This window comes from Schistocerca nitens, chromosome 1, assembly GCF_023898315.1.
Source record: "Schistocerca nitens isolate TAMUIC-IGC-003100 chromosome 1, iqSchNite1.1, whole genome shotgun sequence".
Lineage (NCBI taxonomy): Eukaryota > Metazoa > Arthropoda > Insecta > Orthoptera > Acrididae > Schistocerca > Schistocerca nitens.
The window spans coordinates 253,866,476-253,889,350 of NC_064614.1; the positions used below are offsets into that span (position 1 = coordinate 253,866,476).

Below are 22,875 nucleotides of genomic sequence, written 5' to 3' on the forward strand. Positions count from 1 at the left end.
CCTGTCGTTTCGAACTGATTATACCGTCGATATATGTTTCTATCAGATGGGGGCTCACAGTTAAACTTTAAACGAAACGCTTGCTGAACTGAAATTACAGATTTACTCTTAGCAAACCGCAGAGCGCAAACCGCTTTACGCTCAGGAACCACCATTTTTCCTACGTGGCGCTGCAACCGGGAAATAAAAAAGCAGTATTCGCGCATTCGGTTATCTGAAATTGAGTTTCTCTTAAATTATGACCTTTTACCAACGGCCTACAGCGCTTAAAGGGCCCTCACTCGTTCAATAACACTGTCAAACCGTCAATATATTGACTGTTTGAGGGTGTGTATTGACTTATTGTCCACACTAAAAATATTGACGAACGTTACTGATGGCCTTCAAAATATTCTCAATATTGTCAATACAGACTGAACGCGTGAGTTCAAGTATTAACGGTGTGAGAATAATCTCTATTCACATACCGACAGAGCTCTCTGAACCAGACACAGACGTTAGAATGCACTGTTTACGTTTTCAGTTCGCCTCTGTGCATACCACAACTCAGAGTCAATTTTTCAAAGTAGTATTTTAGTACAAAAGAATTTTAATAGGCTGGCCAACGGAGGATTCTCCACTACACTGCTTACTTTATTAATTTGAAAAAAATATATAAGTCAATGAATTACATGGTAATTTGGAAAAACGCCTGCACTTCGAAAAATAGGTCACAGACCTGCAGTAAGTAGTAAGAGGCCTGTGATGCGTACCAGTTTCACCAAATTGTCATAAGCCGTGAAAGATATTTTACATATTAATTCCCTGAAAATATAGGCAGATGAAAACTTTCGCGTCCGTGCCTCTGATTTCAGTCAGTAAATTAACTTGTGATCTGTCCTTTTTTTCAACCACTTACAGAAGATTTTCCCGTTTTTTGTTGTTTTCTGTTGCTTGCAAGTTAGATGATATGATTGCAGCACTCACTTTGTTTTTGGGGTGTTATCATCTTAAACTTGTAAAATCGCGTTGTCAACTGACAATTTTTGTCAGTGCTATTGATGGTGTGAGGTCGCTTAAATATATCGAATGTTTAACAAACTACTATTGTCAATTAATATCGAACGTGTGTAGGCTCCTTAACAGTTTATCATTATTATATATTATTACTCAAGTCAACATACCTTTTTTTTCAACGCATACTAGTCGTACAGGGATGAATGAGGTATCGTTTAAAAGATTTTTTAACAGGATTCTGACATTGAATTCCTATTTTGCGCTATGGATGCACCTATATTTACGAAAATAACTTATTCCTCACGAATATGAGACTCTCTCTTTATATTATCTTACTACAAATACAATTTTACTTGTTTCAAAGTGCTTATTAACTGAATAATTTTTATACAGTATTGTCATAGACAATAATCGTGACTACTGCGCTAGTGCATTATCTCTTCTGTCCGAGATGACTTTTCTAAACGAATATACTTTCCGAAACAACGGACATATTTTTTATCGCCGCCTTGAGTTGCGGTTTACCTATTGTTACTACGGCCTAACGTGCTTACTTTAATTGAATATATTGGTCGAGTTACAGTTACACGTCATGTGGCATTACTAACAGTCCCTCGTCCCCGCCCATCGTACAAGCCGGGACAAACACTCGTACAAACCAGGACAAACATTCCGAATGCCAAACATATTTTCGGGCACATGTAAGTGTACATAAAACGATGTATTATGAATTCATAATTATTATTTCACGTCGTTCGGTTCATTTTTAAAGACGTTTACTCTTCATTCTCGTAACTAACCTTAGCCCAGCGACTACAATTATTCCAAATGCTGTCGTTATCTGAAACTATAAAAGTTCGAAAGTTTCCCACTGGGACTCTGGTTTTCATATAACTGGGAAAGCAGATGCTGTTTCTGAAGTAGCTCCTTTTTTGTTAACTTCACTGCGTTAAACGTAGGTTGAATACCCACTAGTAGCTTGTAACAGTTTAACGATAGTCAATTATTGATGCAATCTATCGCTGCTGTTTCACTTTATTAATGTACACCATCGCTCCACATCCCTGAAGACTCTTCTTCATGACGGGAACTGTCGAATGTTGTTGTTGTTGTTGTGGTCTTCAGTCCTGAGACTGGTGTGATGCAGCTCTCCATGCTACTCTATCCTGTGCAAGCTTCTTCATCTCCCAGTACCTACTGCAACCTACATCCTTCTGAATCTGCTTAGTGTATTCATCTCTTGGTCGCCCTCTACGATTTTTACCCTCCACGCTGTCCTAAAATGTTAAATTTGTGATCCCTTGATGCCTCAAAACATGTCCTACCAACCGATCCCTTCGTCTAGTCAAGTTGTGCCACAAACTTCTCTTCTCCCCAATTCTATTCAATACCTCCTCATTAGTTACGTGATCTACCCACCTTATCTTCAGCATTCTTCTGTAGCACCACATTTCGAAAGCTTCTATTCTCTTCTTGTCCAAACTATTTATCGTCCATGTTTCGCTTCCATACATGGCTACACTCCATACAAATACTTTCAGAAACGACTTCCTGACACTTAAATCTATACTCGATGTTAACAAATTTCTCTTCTTCAGAAACGATTTCCTTGCCATTACCAGTCTACATTTTACTCCCCAAATAGCAAAACTCCTTTACTACTTTAAGTGTCTCATTTCCTAATCTAATTCCCTCAGCATCACCCTACTTAATTCGACTACATTCCATTATCCTCGTTTTGCTTTTGTTGATGTTCATCTTATATCTGCCTTTCAAGACACTGTCCATTCCGTTCAATTGCTCTTCCAAGTCCTTTGCTGTCTCTGACAGAATTACAATGTCATCGGCGAACCTCAAAGTTTTTATTTCTTCTCCATGAATTTTAATACCTACTCCGAATTTTTCGTTTGTTTCCTTTACTGCTTGCTCAATATACAGATTGAATAACATCGGGTAGAGGCTACAACCCTGTCTCACTCCCTTCCCAACCACTGCTTCCCTTTCATGCCCCTCCACTCTTATAACTGCCATCTGGTTTCTGTACAAATGGTAAATAGCCTTTCGCTCCCTGTATTTTACCCCTGTCACCTTCAGAATTTGAAAGAGAGTATTCCAGTTAACATTGTCAAAAGCTTTCTCTAAGTCTACAATGCTAGAAACGTAGGTTTGCCTTTTCTTAATCTTTCTTCTAAGATAAGTCGTAAGGTTAGTATTGCCTCACGTGTTCCAACATTTCTACGGAATCCAAACTGATCTTCCCCGAGGTCCGATTCTACTAGTTGTTCCATTCGTCTGTAAAGAATTCGCGTTAGTATTTTGCAGCTGTGACTTATTAAACTGATAGTTCGGTAATTTTCACATCTGTCGACACCTGCTTTCTTTGGGATTGGAATTATTATATTCTTCTTGAAGTCTGAGGGTATTTCGCCTGTCTCATACATCTTGCTCACCAGATGGTAGAGTTTTGTCATGACTGGCTCTCCCAAGGCTGTCAGTAGTTCTAATGGAATGTTGTCTACTCCCGGGGCCTTGTTTCGACTCAGGTCTTTCAGTGCTCTGCCAAACTCTTCACGCAGTACCTTATCTCCCATTTCGTCTTCATCTACATCCTCTTCCATTTTTATAATATTGTCCTCAAGTACATCGCCCTTGTATAAATCCTCTATATACTCCCTCCACCTTTCTGCCTCCCCTTCTTTGCTTAGAACTGGGTTTCCATCTGAGCTCTTGATATTCATACAAGTGGTTCTCTTCTCTCCAAAGGTCTCTTTAATTTTCCTGTAGGCAGTATCTATCTTGTCCCTAGTGAGATAAGCCTCTACATCCTTACATTTGTCTTCTAGCCATCCCTGCTTAGCCATTTTGCACTTCCTGTCGATCTCATTTTTGAGACGTTTGTATTCCTTTTTGCCTGCTTCATTTACTGCATTTTTATATTTTCTCCTTTCATCAATTAAATTCAATATTTCTTCTGTTACCCAAGGATTTCTTTTAGCCCTCGTCTTTTTACCTACTTGATCGTCTGCTGCCTTCACTACTTCATCCCTCAGAGCTACTCATTCTTCTTCTGCTGTATTTCTTTCCCTCATTCCTGTCAATTGTTCCCTTATGCTCTCCCTGAAACTCTCTACAACCTCTGGTTTAGTCAGTTTATCCAGGTCCCATCTCCTTAAATTCCCACCTTTTTGCAGTTTCTTCGGTTTTAATCTACAGTTCATAACCAATAGATTGTGGTCAGTGTCCACATCTGCCCCTGGAAATGTCTTACAATTTAAAACCTGGTTCCTAAAGCTCTGTCTTACCATTATATAATCGATCTGATACTTTTTAGTATCTCCAGGATTCTTCCATGTATACAACCTTCTTTTATGATTCTTGAACCAAGTGTTAGCTATGATTAAGTTATGCTCTGTGCAAAATTGTACCAGACGGCTTCCTCTTTCATTTCTTCCCCCCCCCAATCCATATTCACCTACTATGTTTCCTTCTCTCCCTTTTCCTACTGACGAATTCCAGTCACCCATGACTATTAAATTTTCGTCTCCCTTCACTACCTGAATAATTTCTTTTATCTCACCATACATTTCATCTATATCTTCATCATCTGCAGAACTAGTTGGCATATAAACGTGTACTACTGTAGTAGGCGTGGGCTTTGTGTCTATCTTGGCCACAATAATGCGTTCACTATGCTGTTTGTAGCAGCTTACCCACACTCCTATTTTTTTATTCATTATTAAACCTACTCCTGCGTTACCCCTATTTGATTTTGTATTTATAACCCTGTATTCACCTGACCAAAAGTCTTGTTCCTCCTGCCACCGAACTTCACTAATTCCCACTATATCTAACTTTAACCTATCCATTTCCCTTTTTAAATTTTCTAACCTACCTGCCCGATTAAGGGATCTGACATTCCACGCCCCTATCCGTAGAACGCCCGTTTTCTTTCTCCTGATGACGACGTCCTCTTGAGTAGTCCCCGCCCGGAGATCCGAATGGGGGACTATTTTACCTCCGGAATATTTTACCCAAGAGGACGTCATCATCATTTAATATTACAGTAAAGCTGCATGCCCTCGGGAAAAATTACGGCTGTAGTTTCCCCTTGCTTTCAGCCGTTCGCAGTACAGCAAGGCCGTTTTGGTTAATGTTACAAGGCCAGATCAGTCAATCATCCAGACTGTTGTCCCTGCAACTACTGGAAAGGCTGCTGCCCCTCTTCAGGAAACACACGTTTGTCTGGCGTCGCAACAGATACCCCTCCGTTGTGGTTGCACCTACGGTACGGTCATCTGTATCGCCGAGGCACGCAAGCCCCCCCACCAACGGCAAGGTCCATGGTTTATGTGGGGGGGGGGGGGGGGGCGGGGCAGCGGGGGAGGGGACCTGTCGAACGCAATGAATAATTGAATTAATAACGAATGAATAAATGAATAACTAGTATTTCCCAGTACGAACGAGCGACATATTGCATGGCTACACCGCTGCACTGGATAATGGAGTACACCTGAAACCGGTTATGATATCGAATAAATCTCAAGCGGAATTTGATTTTCCTCCCAAAAATTGCAGCTTCTGTTGAAGATGGAATTGTTGCACAGGAGTTACTTCAAGATATTTTCTAAGAAAACATCGCCGGCCAGAGTGACCGTGCGGTTCTAGGCGCTATAGTCTGGAACCGCGCGACCGCTACGGTCGCAGTTTCGAATCTTGCCTCGGGAATGGATGTGTGTGATGTCCTTAGGTTAGTTAGGTTTAAGTAGTTCTACTTTCTAGGGCACTGATGACCTCAGAAGTTAATTCCCGTAGTGTTCAGAGCCATTTGAACCATTTCTAAGAAAAAATCGCGATGTTGTAACTAAATATGTTCTGTTGTATTTAAAGAAAGAGGAATAACAAATCATCTACATTTTGGAGCCGATGAGATATTTCTTCCGCTAAAGATCGTTTAAAATTTGCGTCTGTCTTAACAGTCAAATGGTTCAAATGGCTCTGAGCACTATGGAACTTAACTGGTGAGGTCATCAGTCCCCTAGAACTTAGAACTACTTAAACCTAACTAACTAAAGGACATCACACACATCCCTGCCCGAGGCACGATTCGAACCTGCGACCGTAGCGGTCGCGCGGCATCAAACTGTAGCGCGTAGAACCGCTCGGCCGCTCCGGCCGGCCTTAACAGTCAGAGACTGTGGTTAGCGCTCCGTCATGGAGGGATTCGCGGAGAGCTGTGAGGTTATTCATGAGCGTGGGGCTGCCAGCATCTGGATGCCCATTAGCGCCAATTAGTAATGTGCATTTTCTCACACTAATAGCTGCTAAATCCGCCATTACAGTAATGTGCGAATGACTATGTGACCTCGTCTTTTTGCGTCTGTTATCAGCTAGTCATAATTATAAACCGCAGCACAACACTACTTTGCTGGAAGGGTGTTCAGAAGACAGGAAATCACAAGGTGATAATTCACTCCTTTAAAAACGCTCTAAAACCTTCAATTCTATCACCATGAACCACATTCACCTTCGCGGTAATGACAGTGCACGCCGTTATCTCGCCATTGGAGCAATTAACCACTGACCGATTCATTTTATAAATCGATATCTTACTGATAACGTTGCCTAAGGAAACCATCAGAATCTTTCGAAGACGTATTCTGATTACCCAGTAAATGTTTACGATTTGCTCAATATAATTTCCACGCCAATACTGTATTTACAAACGAAGAAATTCCGACAATTATACAATCATTAAATACATTATCTACGGGTATAACTACACTGTCTGACTAAAAATGTGAACCAGCCGGAAGGGGAGGAGGAAACGAAATGAAACTTCACGGGTTGAGGAGGTATGTATTACAAAATTGAGTCAAATTTACAAAGAACTTGGCAGTACGATTCACTTATCAGCATGACGTTGTATCCCCTCTGGCCTGGATATATGCACTGATTCGGTTGGGAAGGGTGTCAGAAAGACGTTGTATCCTCTCCTGAGGCAAGCAGGCTAACAGCTGTTGGTCCTTGATATCCTGGGTAGTGGCACTGGGAAGAAGTCGAGCTGGTGCCAAGCATGTGCTTTGGGGATCACTTCTAGGTACCTTGCTAGCCACAGGAGTACGTCAATATCGCGCAGACGGCTCGTAGAGACACCGTGCCAAATGCGGACGACCAATGTCCTGCGGAAAAACGTGAGGATTCAAGACGTCCGTGACGTTCCGTTGTGCCGTCAGATTTCCCTCAACCACCGCCTTAGTTAACTGAAGACATACCCAGTGGCTGCCCACACCATGACGTCAGGGGTAACACCGCTGTGCCTCTCCAAAACATTGGAAGCTCGTGACCTCTCCTAAGGTCGCCAACTTAATCATCGATGATGGTCATTCAGTGTAGTGCAGATTCGCGACTCTATATCTACATCTACATCTACACAGATACGCCGCAATCCACCATACAGTGCGTGGCGGAGGGTACCTCGTACCACAACTAGCATCTTCTCTCCCTGTTCCACTCCCAAACAGAACGAGGGAAAAATGACTGCCTATATGCCTCTGTACGAGCCCTAATCTCTCTTATCTTATCCTTGTGGTCTTTCCGCGCAATATAAGTTGGCGGCAGTAAAATTGTACTGCAGTCAGCCTCAAATGCTGGTTCTCTAAATTTCCTCAGTAGCGATTCACGAAAAGAACGCCTCCTTTCCTCTAGAGACTCCCACCAGTTTCTGAAGCATTTCCGTAACACTCACGTGATGATCAAACCCACCAGTAACAAATCTAGCAGCCCGCCTCTGAATTGCTTCTATGTCCTCCCTCAATCCGACCTGACAGGGATCCCAAACGCTCCAGCAGTACTCAAGAATAGGTCGTGTTAGTGTTTTATAAGCGGTCTCCTTTACAGATGAACCACATCTTCCCAAAATTCTACCAATGAACCGAAGACGACTATCCGCATTGCCCACAACTGCCATTACATGCTTGTCCCACTTCATATCGCTCTGCAGTGTTACGCCCAAATATTTAATCGAAGTGACTGTGTCAAGCGCTACACTACTAATGGGGTATTCAAACATTACAGGATTCTTTTTCCTATTCATCTGCATTAATTTACATTTATCTATATTTAGAGTTAGCTGCCATTCTTTACACCAATCACAAATCCTGTCCAAGTCATCTTGTATCCTCCTACAGTCTCTCAACGACGACACCTTCCCGTACACCACAGCATCATCAGCAAACAGCATTCTTCCCCCCCCCCCCCCCCCCCCCCAGTCCGCAGCTCGTGGTCGTGCGATAGCGTTCTCGCTTCCCGCGCCCGGGTTCGATTCCCGGCGGGGTAAGGGATTTTCTCTGCCTCGTGATGACTGGGTGTCGTGTGATGTCCTTAGGTTAGTTAGGTTTAAGTAGTTGTAAGTTCTAAGGGACTGATGACCATAGATGTTAAGTCCCATAGTGCTCAGAGCCAGCATTCTTCCCGATCACGGCACCATTCCAAACGCAGCCGTTTGTGTTATGGGTTAACAACAGCCTACCCATGGGACGGTAATTCCCTAGTCCGGCCACTGCTAGTCTCCTACCACTGGGCGGGATGACACAGAATGCTGGAGGGAGTCCATTGCTTGTACTCGTATGAGAGGCGCAAATTTGAATGGGTTATGAAGTGGTTGGTGCACAATACGGCGATGCCCCTTTGTGGTCCGACGAGGGCGACCAGAGCAATGATGACGATTAGGCCTTATTTCACGTTCCAATGCAGCCCACCATTGTGACCTTGACACTGCGAAATGCCCTATATATCTGGATATTGTAGGATTTGATGAGCCGGCCAAATGGAGATCCACAACTGATAACGATGTTCCACACGAGTATGCGACACCTCCGCGTCCTTCGCAGTGATTACTCAGCACCAGACACGGTTCACGCCCCTTACATGCACTACCTGGCATCGTAACACTAAACACGAACAACGCTTATGTACTCTGTTGGCCGTTATACCTGTCAGAGAAATGCAACTCTAATCCTTTATGTATCCCCTATAACATACGGGATGTTCAAAATGTCTCTCCGCAATGCTGTATGATTGTTAGCCGCGCGTGCCGTATGCCGCAGTGAACATACCGAAATCAACCTCTGCATATTCATTTTTACTTACAAATTTTCACATTAAATGTTGAAAGTGTCCCCCCTGTTGTTGAATACACAATTCAGTTCGCCTAATCATGATCCCAAACACAAGCTGTAACATTTCTTCTGTAACAGAAGCAGTGAAAGTGGAGATTGCAGTTTTCAATTCATCGACGGATTTTGGACGGTTTTTATAGACAGTTGCTTTCGCTGCACCCCAGAAGAAAAGGTCAGGCGGTGTTAGGTCAGGCGACCGTGGATGCCAAGTTCCTGTGAAATTATGTGATCACCAAAAACACCTGCAAGCAGTGGCACTGAAACGCGAGCTGTATGCGCGGTTGCACCATCTTGTTGAAAATAAATGTTCAGTATCTCACTTAACACAAGTTCTCCTATAAATGTGTACGGAATATCACTGCAGTAACGTTGTACGTTTATCGTTTCGTTGAAAAATATGGGACCCACAATCCGACGTCTCGAAACTGCAATCCAAACTCCTATTTTCACAGAATGAAGTGGTTCCTCATGAATACACAATGGATTTTCAGTACTCCACGTACGAGAATTTTGCGAGTGGATGAATGAAACCACGCTTCATCAGTGAAAAACGTTTCATTAAGAATATCCTTTCCATTTTGTTGAACGAAATTTTTGAACCATTGACAATAATGCAGTCTCTTGCCATGATCAGTATTTTTCAGTTCTTGCATGACTACTACTTTGTATGGGAAAAGTTCTAATTTTTTCCTTACAGCTGTGTGGGCCATTCCGACACTAACATCGATTTGCTGGTCGAGTTTTCTTACTGACTTGCTCCGGCTCTTGGACATTTTATCGGAAATATCGAGTAGTTTATCCTCAGACAAAACTCTAGGACGACCACTTCTCGGTGCATGTGTCACGGAACCCGTACTTTGAAATTTGTTAATCAAATCTTGCACAGTATTACGATGTGGAAGTGCTGTCTCCGGGAAAACTGAATTAAATGTTTGACGAACTGAAACTGTGTATTTACCGCCAGCTTTTAACACTTGTTCGACTAAAAACACACGTACTTGAATGGTTAGCATTTTAAGAGCAACAAAAACGAAACAAACGAACAAAGGAACTAAACTTAAACGCTCACGTCAACACGTGACGACGCACACCAACGATACTACTGACGCTGGCTGAGATAAACGAAACAGTGGAATGTTGGGAGAGTCCACTTGAAGGTAAGTAACCCAGGCAGGCGAACAATCATACGGCACGCGCGGCTATCATACGGCACGGCGGAGAGACTTTTTGAACACTCCGTATAAGTGTACGACGTTATACTGACATCCATTTCTTCTGGTTACTTAACGTTTTTTTGACAGCTAGTGTATTACATCACGGAGCCATCGGACTATTACTGTAGAACCCGGAGAAATTATGAAACAATAGTGATAACTAACCATCATCACACATACTATGGCGGATAAGGTGCGCGGAAACCATAAGCTCAACAAGAAAAAATATTATGTTCATTAATACTCAGATAAATATCAGTAGAAGATCATGTACCACTGAAAACAATAAGAAAAATATCTGTAAGATGCTTAATGCAGAACTGGCTAACGCAACATAATGAAACAAGCCATGGCTATAACAAACTAAAAATGATATTTGTAAAATCGCTTACAGATTTCTTTCTATCATAAAATGCATTCAGCGCTACTGGTTTCTGTTGATGTTGATTCCATTTGTCACAGGGATACCTGTAAACGGAAAATACCTCTATCAGGTAAAGCCAGTGGTGAGATGTGGATGGACTAGAGAATATAAAAAAGAATACAAACAAATCTACCATCACAGCTGTTTCGATACAAAAAATGGAATGAGCATAGTGACAGTAAAGGAAAAACTGAACATTTATGTGTGGATTGCGTTTTAAGCATCGCCATCGTAGAGAGTAATTGAGAAAGTTGCTTGCTCTAACTACAGTACAAGAACCAAATATGTTCTTTTCATAAAAAGGTACGAAGCTACTGTCAGTATGAGCTAAAAAGAATTGTTTTTTGTTTTTCTTTATGTATGTGATATGAACTTCAAATAATCAAGGAAACATAATAATCTAAGTTATCAAGTGAAAAATAGATTACAGGATCAAGGACTGACGAAGAGACGATAAGAAATAGAAAGAATAATTCACTACAGGTGAAGACGTCTCGGGAATGAAAAAGTAGTGTAGTTACGTCTATTTGTTTCCACTGTGTACACTATCGGAAATCCTGAAATTCAAAGACCGCGCTTCAGATAGGGTCAAAGCTTTTCTTATTTATTTTCGTAATAGTAATTAACCAATAATTTGCGTTAGACCTTTATTCGTCTTCAAATGTTGCTTATGGAGACGTCCTTGAACTTTAATGTCATCAGCTTGTCGTTGTTTAAACTATGCTAACACTGAACTACTACAAAATTTGTGGAAGTTTTTATAAGGCAAGAAATTAACGAATAGTTTTATTACCTCAAATTTAAGTAACACAGCCTGAAGACCAATGCGTTCGGAACCCATTCAAGACCAACTGAAACGAAAGAGAAACACAGTCACTTAAGATATCAGGGAAAAGTTCCAGGAAACTTGATAAGCTAAAGCCGTACTAGAACGACTCTTCTCTTAGCTTAAGACAGTCAATAAACAGATGACACAGGCTGTTTGATATACTGAGTGACATGAGGATAGACACAAGAGTTCTGGAGGTTATTCCCACGACTAACAGAAGAGAGAAAAATAAAAGAGTATGGCCAAAACCCTACTATTTCTCGATGGTTTGAAAAATGCAATTTTTATACTTCATACCACTTAGCAACAAGTAAAGCAGTTATGAATCAGAAGATAGTTTTGAACCTAACGGTACTTTACTAGGCATGGTCCTGCTGGTGATGGTATGTCGTTGTCTTCATCCGGCCTTTGAACTCACTTATCCAGCCAGGTACATGGGGGCCCACAGTTTAACGAGGCTTCCGAACCTCTGTCAACTTATTTTTCACATCGACGAACGTTGCCAGTGGTAAAAGAATTGATAATTGACAGATAAAAATCCTATAAGCGACGGGTGATCGAACCTGACACCATTTGGTTTGTTGTATGCCACTTTACCCGTGAACCACTTAGCAAGCACGCTACACTGACACATGCCTATTTAAATTCGTTCTCTCCGTCTCTGACGGATGCTACTGCAAAAAACGGTAATAGCCGACCTAAATTTAAATAGTGTAAATGATCGCGCAATCGAATGATGATCTAATCTCGTTATGTTACATCGAGGTGCCGATTGTATAAACATTTCTGGGTGAAGGTCAATTTCGGCCTTAGTTCAGAAATCGAACATCGCTCAGACTCTGCCCTATTGAATGACAATAAACTTGGATCCACCGAAGGAGGTTTAGTGTCGATTTAAATTAGCACAAAACCTGCTTTGCAACACCGCTAAAATCAGCTATTTGCACGATTATAGGGCTGCGACCGAAGTTACTGATCATACATCCTAGATACACAATACTTATTATCGAAGATGTATTGTAAACATAAAAGAGAGCAGGAGAGTTCCGATCTTCAAACTTTTCCCCAGTCAGAACCGATTTCATGCTGGAAATGGATTCGGTTAGCATAAAGACACAATTGAAGGCAAGGAACTGATAAAAGTTACTACGGCCGACAAAGAAAATGCGAGGAATTCACAGAACTAACAGGTAAATCGTGACCGGAAATGTTTGAAAATGTGTTATGTCAATGATAACAAGACAGTGACAAATATCTTATCCTAATGCAAGGAAACTTCCACATGCAAAAATCCATCGCTGAAAACAAACTTCTGTACAGACTCCCTATTACACTTAATAAAAAAAGATAAGGTAAAAATCATCCCTCTTGCACATGCAACCACATTAAAACAAATACATACCTTCCTCCCTCCCTCTATCTATCTATCTATCTCTCTCTCTCTCTCTCTTTCCCCCTTCGCCTTCTGGTCACACACACACACACACACACACACACACACACACACACACACAAACACACAACACACACACACACACACACACACACACACACACAAATACCATTTCACACACACAAAATTAAAATAAAAATAAAAAAACAAGTGATCCGTTCTTAGTGCTGTGAAGTGTGGACAACAAAAACCCAAATGAGAACAGCAGCAAAAATGGAACATAAACATAACATGTAGAAAATCGTCTTCGGAACCTATATTACTACGTCATAGAAAAACCAAGCACCAGAACGGTCTATAACCTATAGATATATTGCCCCAAAATGTAAACTAAATAGTAAAACTATGTACATATTCCAGACCACTGAAGATATTTGGTATGTTCTTGTTATTTACTTGTCCTTCCACAGATTTAAAAAAAACACTGCTGGCTACAATTCTTTCAGGCTCCCCATCCGATGCACTGATAGCTATTCAGAATTATTTAGAATGATCTAGACAATTTCAATTGATAGTACAAAATGTTTGTATTGAGTTAAGGTATTATGTGATTATATGTATGGCTTCAACAACACAAGAAGCTTTTTTGTTGCAATGATCTCCAGCAACATGGTGGCCAGACCAACGGAGAAGGGGCATTTTGGGGGACTGAGATCTGCAATAGCGAGTCCGCAACTGATGCATGTGGAAAATTCAGGACCTTAGGTACAAAAGTTGAAATAAAAACACGATGTCTTTGCAAAGGCGGACGTATCAGGGTAGTTGTGACTGACATCAATGTGGACACCTTAGGGCGAGTGTGGGTGATTTGGATTGTAGATTGGGCGTGTGCCGTGTGACCTTTCTTTTCACACACAGAACATTTATAAACATGACACAAGAACTTCTTGAATTGCTATTTCCATATATATAATCATATAATACAGACACACATAATCATACAAACAAACATTTTTACAATCACTTCAAAGTTTCCAGATCATTTTGTACAAACCTGTATTGTATTGCCCAAGACAAGTGCTGCAGCTATAACTGCCGTGTGATTTATTTTTATTCTGACAATGGGAACCCACCATTGGTAGCTTTCAGATACAGTCCGAACTTAACAGGGTGAAGGAATGGTGAAAATAAAGGGACACCTACTTTGGCTTAGGTAACAACAGTAAATAGTTCCCGAGAAACGTACGGTCGAAGCTTCGACCTCGCTTCATCAGTCCGCTTGCGCAGAGTGTACTTAAGTGAGCTGGTAGCGCAGTCGTTGGGAGCACAGCTTTGAATGTATGCGTCCCTTGTTTAAATCCAATATTATGTGTTTTTTTCTCTCTTTCTTTCTCAAGAAAATTATGCGGCATCGTGACATCGTGAAATACAACGGTATTACTGACAAAAGCAATGAGCATTTTATATCGTATTAAAACTAGATTTTATCACCACAAACCTCATACAGTTTTCTGCAGCTAACGGCAATCGATAACTGCAAACACATAAATTCCAGTATTTCATTTTCTGCCTTGCTACTTACTTTCATGATGCAAGAGAATCTCTCCGTTCTCCATGTCGATATCTTAGAAATTCGGAGCATCACGGACATTGTGCGAAGGCACATGCCACAGTTACATTTTTTTAGTGTGAATGTAATTAGAACATCCTCGTTAATGTAGCTACTAGTTATCAGACGATATTCGTGGTAAACTACGTATGTCGAAACATTTTCTCGAAAGAACGAGCCTGAAATTGACTATGGATAAAGCTGTGTATTTAAACTGCATCACATCTACTTGTGATTTCCCTTTACTGTGCAATGAAAACAGAGCACTTCTGTAATCGGTGAATGTCTTAGTTTTCTGGAAAGTATTAATCTACGTGAATTGTAATGATAAAAGCTATTTTTAATAATATTTGAAATGGAAAAAGTTAACTTAGAGACATTCACTTTGCCAGAATTATTTTAGATGAACACTTCGGTATTCCAATTTCATCAACAAACAACCCGTCGTATAAGGAGCTATCGATTTGCCCACCCAATGAGTCAATAATGTAGAGAAACTTCTCCAGGCAAGGTCACGAAAATTTGTCCAAAAACTGAAGATAGGTTTCTTTTTGAGCTCTCACTATTTTGTGCACGTTGCTTACATATTCTGGTGCAGTTCTGTTAATTGGTTTACGTCTAATCGAGAAGCATATTTGCCAACTGTGACGAAGCATGATGGAATATTTTTACCTCCCCTCTTGTATTGCCATCTTCCTCCTTAAAATTCATTTTTTCATGTCTGAGTAATTAAGATTAACATACGTGAGTATAATCTGCATTTTCATAAAAGAGGAAGGTTGGCCCTCAGTTTTAATGAATACAACACCACATCTAATTTTGTGCTTATTTTTGTGGATGTAATTGATTTTCTAATTTATTTCGACTATTCCTACTTAATACTATTGTTATAGGGTAGAATCAGTAATTGTTTTGTAACTTAATTTCTATTGTTGACATATAAACAAATATAAATTCTGTACTAATTATAAACATTTAGAGGAGCAACTAGGCCCTAATACGAGGTGCATTCAAGTTCTAAGGCCTCCGATTTTTTTTTTCTCCGGACTGGAAAGATATAGAAACATGTGCATTGTTTTAAAATGAGGCCGCGTTCATTGCCAATACGTCCCAGAGATGGTAGCACCATACGGCAGATGGAATTTTACCGCCAGCAGCGAGAATGAGAACTTTTTTAAATACTTAAAATGGCGACGTTTTCCTTACTTGAACAGCGTGCAATATTCGTTTTCTGAATTTGCGTGGTGTGAAACCAATTGAAATTCATTGACAGTTGAAGGAGACATGTGGTGATGGAGTTATGGATGTGTCGAAAGTGCGTTCGTGGGTGCGACAGTTTAATGAAGGCAGAACATCGTGTGACAACAAACCGAAACAACCTCGGGCTCGCACAAGCCGGTCTGACGACATGATCGAGAAAGTGGAGAGAATTGTTTTGGGGGATCGCCGAATGACTGTTGAACAGATCGCCTCCAGAGTTGGCATTTCTGTGGGTTCTGTGCACACAATCCTGCATGACGACCTGAAAATGCGAAAAGTGTCATCCAGGTGGGTGCCACGAATGCTGACGGACGACCACAAGGCTGCCCGTGTGGCATGTTGCCAAGCAATGTTGACGCGCAACGACAGCATGAATGGAACTTTCTTTTCATCGGTTGTGACAATGGATGAGACGTGGATGCCATTTTTCAATCCAGAAACAAAGCGCCAGTCAGCTCAATGGAAGCACACAGATTCATCGCCACCAAAAAAATTTCGGGTAACCGCCAGTGCTGAAAAAATGATGGTGTCCATGTTCTGGGACAGCGAGCGCGTAATCCTTACCCATTGCGTTCCAAAGGGCACTACGGTAACAGGTGCATCCTACGAAAATGTTTTGAAGAACAAATTCCTTCCTGCACTGCAACAAAAACGTCCGGGAAGGGCTGCGCGTGTGCTGTTTCACCAAGACAACGCACCCACACATCGAGCTAACTTTACGCAACAGTTTCTTTGTGATAACAAATTTAAAGTGATTCCTCATACTCCCTACTCACCTGACCTGGCTCCTAGTGACTTTTGGCTTTTTCCAACAATGAGAGACACTCTCCGTGGCCGCACATTCACCAGCCGTGCTGCTATTGCCTCAGCGATTTTCCAGTGCTCAAAACAGACTCCTAAAGAAGCCTTCGCCGCTGCCATGGAATCATAACGTCAGCGTTGTGAAAAATGTGTATGTCTGCAGGGCGATTACGTCGAGAAGTGGCGCCAGTTTCATCGATTTCGGGTGAGTAGTTAATTAGAAAAAAAATCGGAGGCCTTAGAACTTGAATGCACCTCGTAGTTTTCTTAAAGGCTCTATTTGGCCCTATTCGAAAACATGTCAGCAAAGCCAGCTCATAATTAATTCAAAAGTAATTAACAGTTTTGTCAAAAGTATTGTTTGCGTAACGATATCTGTTAGTTTCATCATTTAAACAAATAATTCGGCTTAAGTCTTGTAGTAGAATAAACTGTTAAAAAGACGCAATTTTTCGATGTATTCAGTTAATTTCTATAAATTAAACTTCGAACAATGTGTAGTTTCAGTACCCATTATTGTGAAGATATACAAGGACCAGATTTTTGGTACCAAGACAGTCAGTCCACGGCCGAGTTTCAGACGAGACATCTGTGTTGATTAGAATAACAACAAAGCTTCAACCTAACTGTGAGATAAGTGTTACACTATTAGACCGTGTGTTAAAACAATGACAGCGTCTGCTCCATACGTAACTTTCTATTCTTCAAGAACTTTGAACTTTGTGGTTAGATTTTTTACTGCTCATAGATATTCAACAGTAAACTATTGTAGCAGTATGTGGATGTTCGCCTGAAAACGATTGATGAGGCTTATAGAAAACTAAACAATAGTGCACTGGCCATATTAAATTTGTATATGGGAGGGGGGGGGGGGGGGGCTGTGAAAAGTGAAAGTAAACAACTGTGAAATGCAAAAGTGCACCTGTCGGCTACATCATTTACAGTAGACAGTACTGCACTTCCACCCCCTATTTTTTCAGCCAGTACGTCGACACTGAGGACAACAAACAAAGAAACAAAAGAGGGCAAACCGTCACACAACGACTAATTAGAGACAAAGAAAGACTGTTGGTGATAGTTTACTGGAAAGTGTTAATCCATGTGAATTGTAATGATAAATGCTATTTTTAATAATATTTGAAATGCTTATTTTTTCCCAATAATTCCATTGTTTTTCAAGATGTAACAAAAATATTGATGTCACAACTTCGGCGACAGTAAGAGAGAGAGGAAAAACATCAAATAAGACTGAGTTTCAACTCCGGGTGCAAATATGATAGATTCCTCTCGTGAGATGGAAACTTCAACAGCTCAGTATGTTGTAAATTAACAAACACTGCCAGAGGCGAAGTCAAGTGGCAAACAGAAAAAAAGTTCCAACAAATGACCTGCGATAGAATCTGACTTCCTCTGAAATGCACTATGGGAAGCAACCGCTGAGCCACTGGCTTATCGCTAAAACTTGACTTTATTATGCATATAACTGGTATTGTTCATCAACGCGTGTGCAGTTGGCATAACATTTTATGCATTTGTTCTGTAGTTAAAAAATAAATGCTCTATAGGTACCGCTATACGAGGCTAGAGAACAGTTTTAAAAAAGATGTTTAATCGTTATTGGCTGCGGTCAAGCTCCATATACTTAACTTTTCAATGCAAATATTAAAATTTCCATTTCTTACACTGCCTCTAAGTGCTTGTAAAATGCCTGAAACTAATCACATTAACTACGAGTCATCTCCAAAAACTGTTATAAGATCCGATTGTTACCTGTATTCATTAATTACAAAGCCGCTCATTCTTAACCTAAGAGAGCGTAAAAGTATTTAGAGCTTTAGCAATTTGAAAGTGGCGTTTTCACATATTTACTTAACATTTTTTGTGTTAATAGCATTATTTACTTCTTTTTAACTCGGATTTGCGCAGAACAAAAATGTTATTTTGTAATGCCGATAAGGTTGTAATCTGACGACTGTGCTTAAGTTGACTCGATCCGAGAAATAACGCCAGTCGAAGATGATTCCACTTCACGACGAAATAATCTAGGATTAACGTTAATATAACGCTGATCTCCGAATTCAGATTGATCATTCTTTGTGTCACGTGCTTTATACAACCCACCCTTAATTAACGTAAGTGTATTAGTTAATGGTGATGAATTCTACATATTAGGTTATGAGTTACAAGAATGAAGTTAAATTTACCGTAGCAACTCAAAAGCCCTGAAACTGTACTTATATACTCGCCTTGCACATTTATGCAAACATGCACAAAACCAGCACCAATAAAATTACATAAACATCGTTTTCTGGCATTATAGTTGCCACAAATACAAAGTACCGTGGTTGTTGAATAATAAATATGCATGTAACGAAAAATGTGGTTAATTACTCGGCATACACCGACGCGACAAACCATACAAATCACATTATAATGTAAACAAACATGCTCCAGAACACGTGTACAGGACAAAAATGATTCAAATGGCTCTGAGTACTATGCGACTTAACTTCTGAGGTCATCAGTCGCCTAGAACTTAGAACTAATTAAACCTAACTAACCTAAGGACATGACACACATCCATGCCCAAGGCAGGACTCGAACCTGCAACCGTAGCTGTCGCTCGGCTCCAGACTGTAGCGCCTAGAACCGCACGCCCACTTCGGCCGGCGTACAGGACAACAGCTGTCAAATTCGAATACTGCTGCTGTTCTCCGCTAATCGCAACAAAGAATACTTACGATAGGTTTGAGTGCGCGCCACATAACGGCTGGTTGCAAATCTATTCATTTGACACAATTATTCATAAATCGTCGAAACTTGGGTGATACACTAAGTGATTGAGAACAGGTGCAACCACTATTTTATTACATAGTAAAATAACTATAAGGAGATAGGTGGAGAAAACACAACATTTATACTGTTCAGTGTCAACTTAGTTTGTGCGGACAGTGGGTTGAGACTGTTAAATGAGAATGTTGTCGTAGATCGACTAAAAACAATTCTACAATTGGAACAAAATTTCATTTTAGAGAAACAACAGGTAATTTTGTAACTGAGAGACTGATAGTGTTTAACAGTAAATGGCTGCACCTCACCTCGTAGAATTCCGAGTTAATGTGGGGAAGAACACACGCAGTGCTGGTATTTGACGATTCTACTTTGAAAATAATGACACCAAATCCGTTATACATCTGCTGCAAATAATGATAGGACTCCAGTACTGTCGCAGCTGTCGTCGTGAGCTTGAAGCCGTGGAACTGCAGTAAAAAAATGCGCACAATTTGAAATACTGTCATAATTATGGGAGACTATTCATCTGTACAGTGCTCTACTCCCTTGTACCTGCGAAACAGTTTCTGCTCAGTGATTGATACGACACATTTGAAGGGATATACACATCAAAACACAGTTCTCGAAGTATTCAAACCTGACATTGTGCACAAGCATTGTTTGCCAGGGACCCACTGATTTGAATTCACATCACACGCAAAAACTCCGTTCATACACGCATAATGCAGAGTGTTCAGTTCACAGTATACTCAACATTAATCTCTGCTTTTCTGCTGTTCAACACGACAAGGAGCACATACTGATTTACAAGTTTGACACGAGTCTATACATACGACAACCGCCAGAATTCAACAATCAGCATTAACCTCATCAGTCATCACCGACCTACTACCCGATCGTGCAGTTTCGATAGTTGCAAATACTTTCTCATGTAGTAAAGCCATATCAGAGTCATAACGTTCTTGTAATACCTGAATAGTCCGCAGCTCGTGGTCTTGCGGTAGCGTTCTCGCTTCCTGCGCACGGGGTCCCGGGTTCGATTCCTGGTGGGGTCAGAGATTTTCTCTACCACGTGATGACTGGGTGTTGTGTGTTCATCCTCATTATTTTATCATCATTGATGTGCAAGTCGCCGAAGTGGCGTCAACTAAAAAGGACTTGCGATACGGCGGCCGAACTTCCCCGCAAGAGGCCACCCGGCCAACAATGCCACACGATCATTTCATTTTTCAATACCTGAATGTACTGAGATCCGTTACTAAACACAATAAGGAAAACAAAATAATGTAGTAGCACTCCGTCTTCAGGCCACAAGTGGCCCATCGGAACCATCCGACCGCTGTGTCATCCTGAGAATGTGGGTAGGAGGGGCGTGTGGTCAGCACACCGCTCTCCCGGTCGTTATGATGGTTTTCTTTGACCGGAGCCGCTACTACTTGGTCGAGTAGCTCCTCAATTGGCATCACGAGTCTGAGTGCACCCCGAAAAATGGCAACAGCGCATGGTAGTCTGGATGGTCACCCATCCAAGTGCCGGCCACGCCCGACAGCGCTTAACTTCGGTGACCTCACGGGAACCGGTGTATCCACTGCGGCAAGCGCGTTGCCTAAAACAAAATAATGAATAAAAATATTTATATAGGCCCCCTAGCGCTATACCTGTACACTATCCGTTTTACTAACCTTTCACGCGTGTTACGAATGCTGTGAATCCTCGTCTGATCTGGAAGGTTGTCCAGATTCGGATAATATATGCCAACTCGCTCCGCAGATGATGAAGAGTTTGGAGAAATATATGATGAGATAAAAGGAATTATTCATATAGTTAAGGAAGATGATTATTCAGTTGTGAGAGGGACTGGAATTCGATAGTAGGAACAGGAAAAGAAAGGAAAATAGTTGGGTTAATATGGCCGGGGGGAAAGGACTGAAAGAGGAAGTCGCCTAGTAGAATTTTGCACAGAGCATAATTTATCATCACTGACACTTGTTTAAGAATCATGAAAGGAGGTTGTATACGTGGTAGAGGCCTGGAGACATCGGAAGCTTCCACATTGCTTAAGTAATGGTAAGACAGAATTTGGGAACCAGAATTTAAATTATAAGTCATTTCCAGGGGGAGATGTGGACTCTGACCACAATTTATTGCCAACGAACTGTACATAAAACTGAAGAAAGGTAGGAAATTGAGGAAGTGGGACTGAGATAAGTTGAAAGAACCGAAGGTTATTGAGATTTCCAGAGTGAGCATTAGGCAACAATTGCTAGAACAGGATAAAGTAATACAGAAGACGACGAATGGGTAGCTTTAAGAGATGTAATAGCAAACGCTGCAGAGAATTAAATAGGTAAAAACGCACGGCCTAGTATAAATTCTTGTATAATACGAGAGATACTGAATGTAATCGATGAAAGTAGAAAATATAAAAATACAGAAAAGAATCAGGCGAAAAGGAATACTAATGTCTAAAAAATAAGATTGATAGGAAGCGCAAAATGGCTAAGCAGAAATGGCTAGAGGACAGATATAAGGATTTAGAAACAAATTTCGCTAGGGGAAGAAAGATACCGCCTACAAGAAAATAAAAGACGTCCTTGGAGAAAAGAGAACGCAGCAGTATGAATATCAGGAGTTCTGATGGAAAACCAATCCTAATCAAAGAAGGGAAAGCTGAAAGATGGAGGGTCTGTGCAAGGGAGGTGAACTTGAAGCCAACACTACAGAAGTGGATGAGACGTAGTTGAATATGAGATGGGAGAAGAATTTGAGAAGAAACGTCAGTCGAAACAAGCCCCAGGGAGTAGACGACATTCTGACAGAATTACTGATAACTTTTGGAAAGACAGCCATGACAAAACTCTTCCATCAAGTGTGCACCCTGTAGGGGACAAGCGAAGCCCTCTCGGACTCCAGGTAAAAAGAACACAGTTGCTGACAAGTGTGAAAATTACCGAACCGTCAGTGTAATAAGTCATAGCTGCAAAATACTAACACGAATTCTTTACAGAAGATTCGAAGAACTGGTAGAAGTCGACCTCACAGAAGCTCAGTTTGCTTTGCAGAGAAGTGGAGGAACAAGAGAGGCAATACTGACCCCACTACCTATCTTTGAAGATAGTTGAATTTAGTGAAACTAAACTTCTAATTGTTATTGTTCATAGATCCCCCAACTTTGACTTCAGAGCATTTATGCTCAAGCTAGAGAGAGTTCTTGATTCACTTTATAGGAAGTACCAAAAATTGGTTATATGTGGTGACTTCAATATTAGATTTGTATATTATGGTGCAAGAAAAAGGTTGTTTGTAGATCTTCTAAATTCATATGATCTGATGCTGACCGTGTTTTTTTCAACTAGGGTGCAGGGGAACAATAGCACAG

At 40.9% G+C, this 22,875-nt stretch overlaps 1 protein-coding gene across 1 annotated transcript in view; it reads right to left on the reverse strand.

Moving 5' to 3' along the window:
• Window positions 1-22,875, reverse strand: part of LOC126247391 (parathyroid hormone/parathyroid hormone-related peptide receptor-like) — a 931,061-nt gene that overhangs the window by 791,515 nt on the left and 116,671 nt on the right. The window contains exon 2 of the mRNA XM_049948475.1: window positions 11,605-11,662. The gene's annotated coding sequence lies outside the window, so the exon portion shown is untranslated. The remainder of the gene's footprint in view (window positions 1-11,604; window positions 11,663-22,875) is intronic.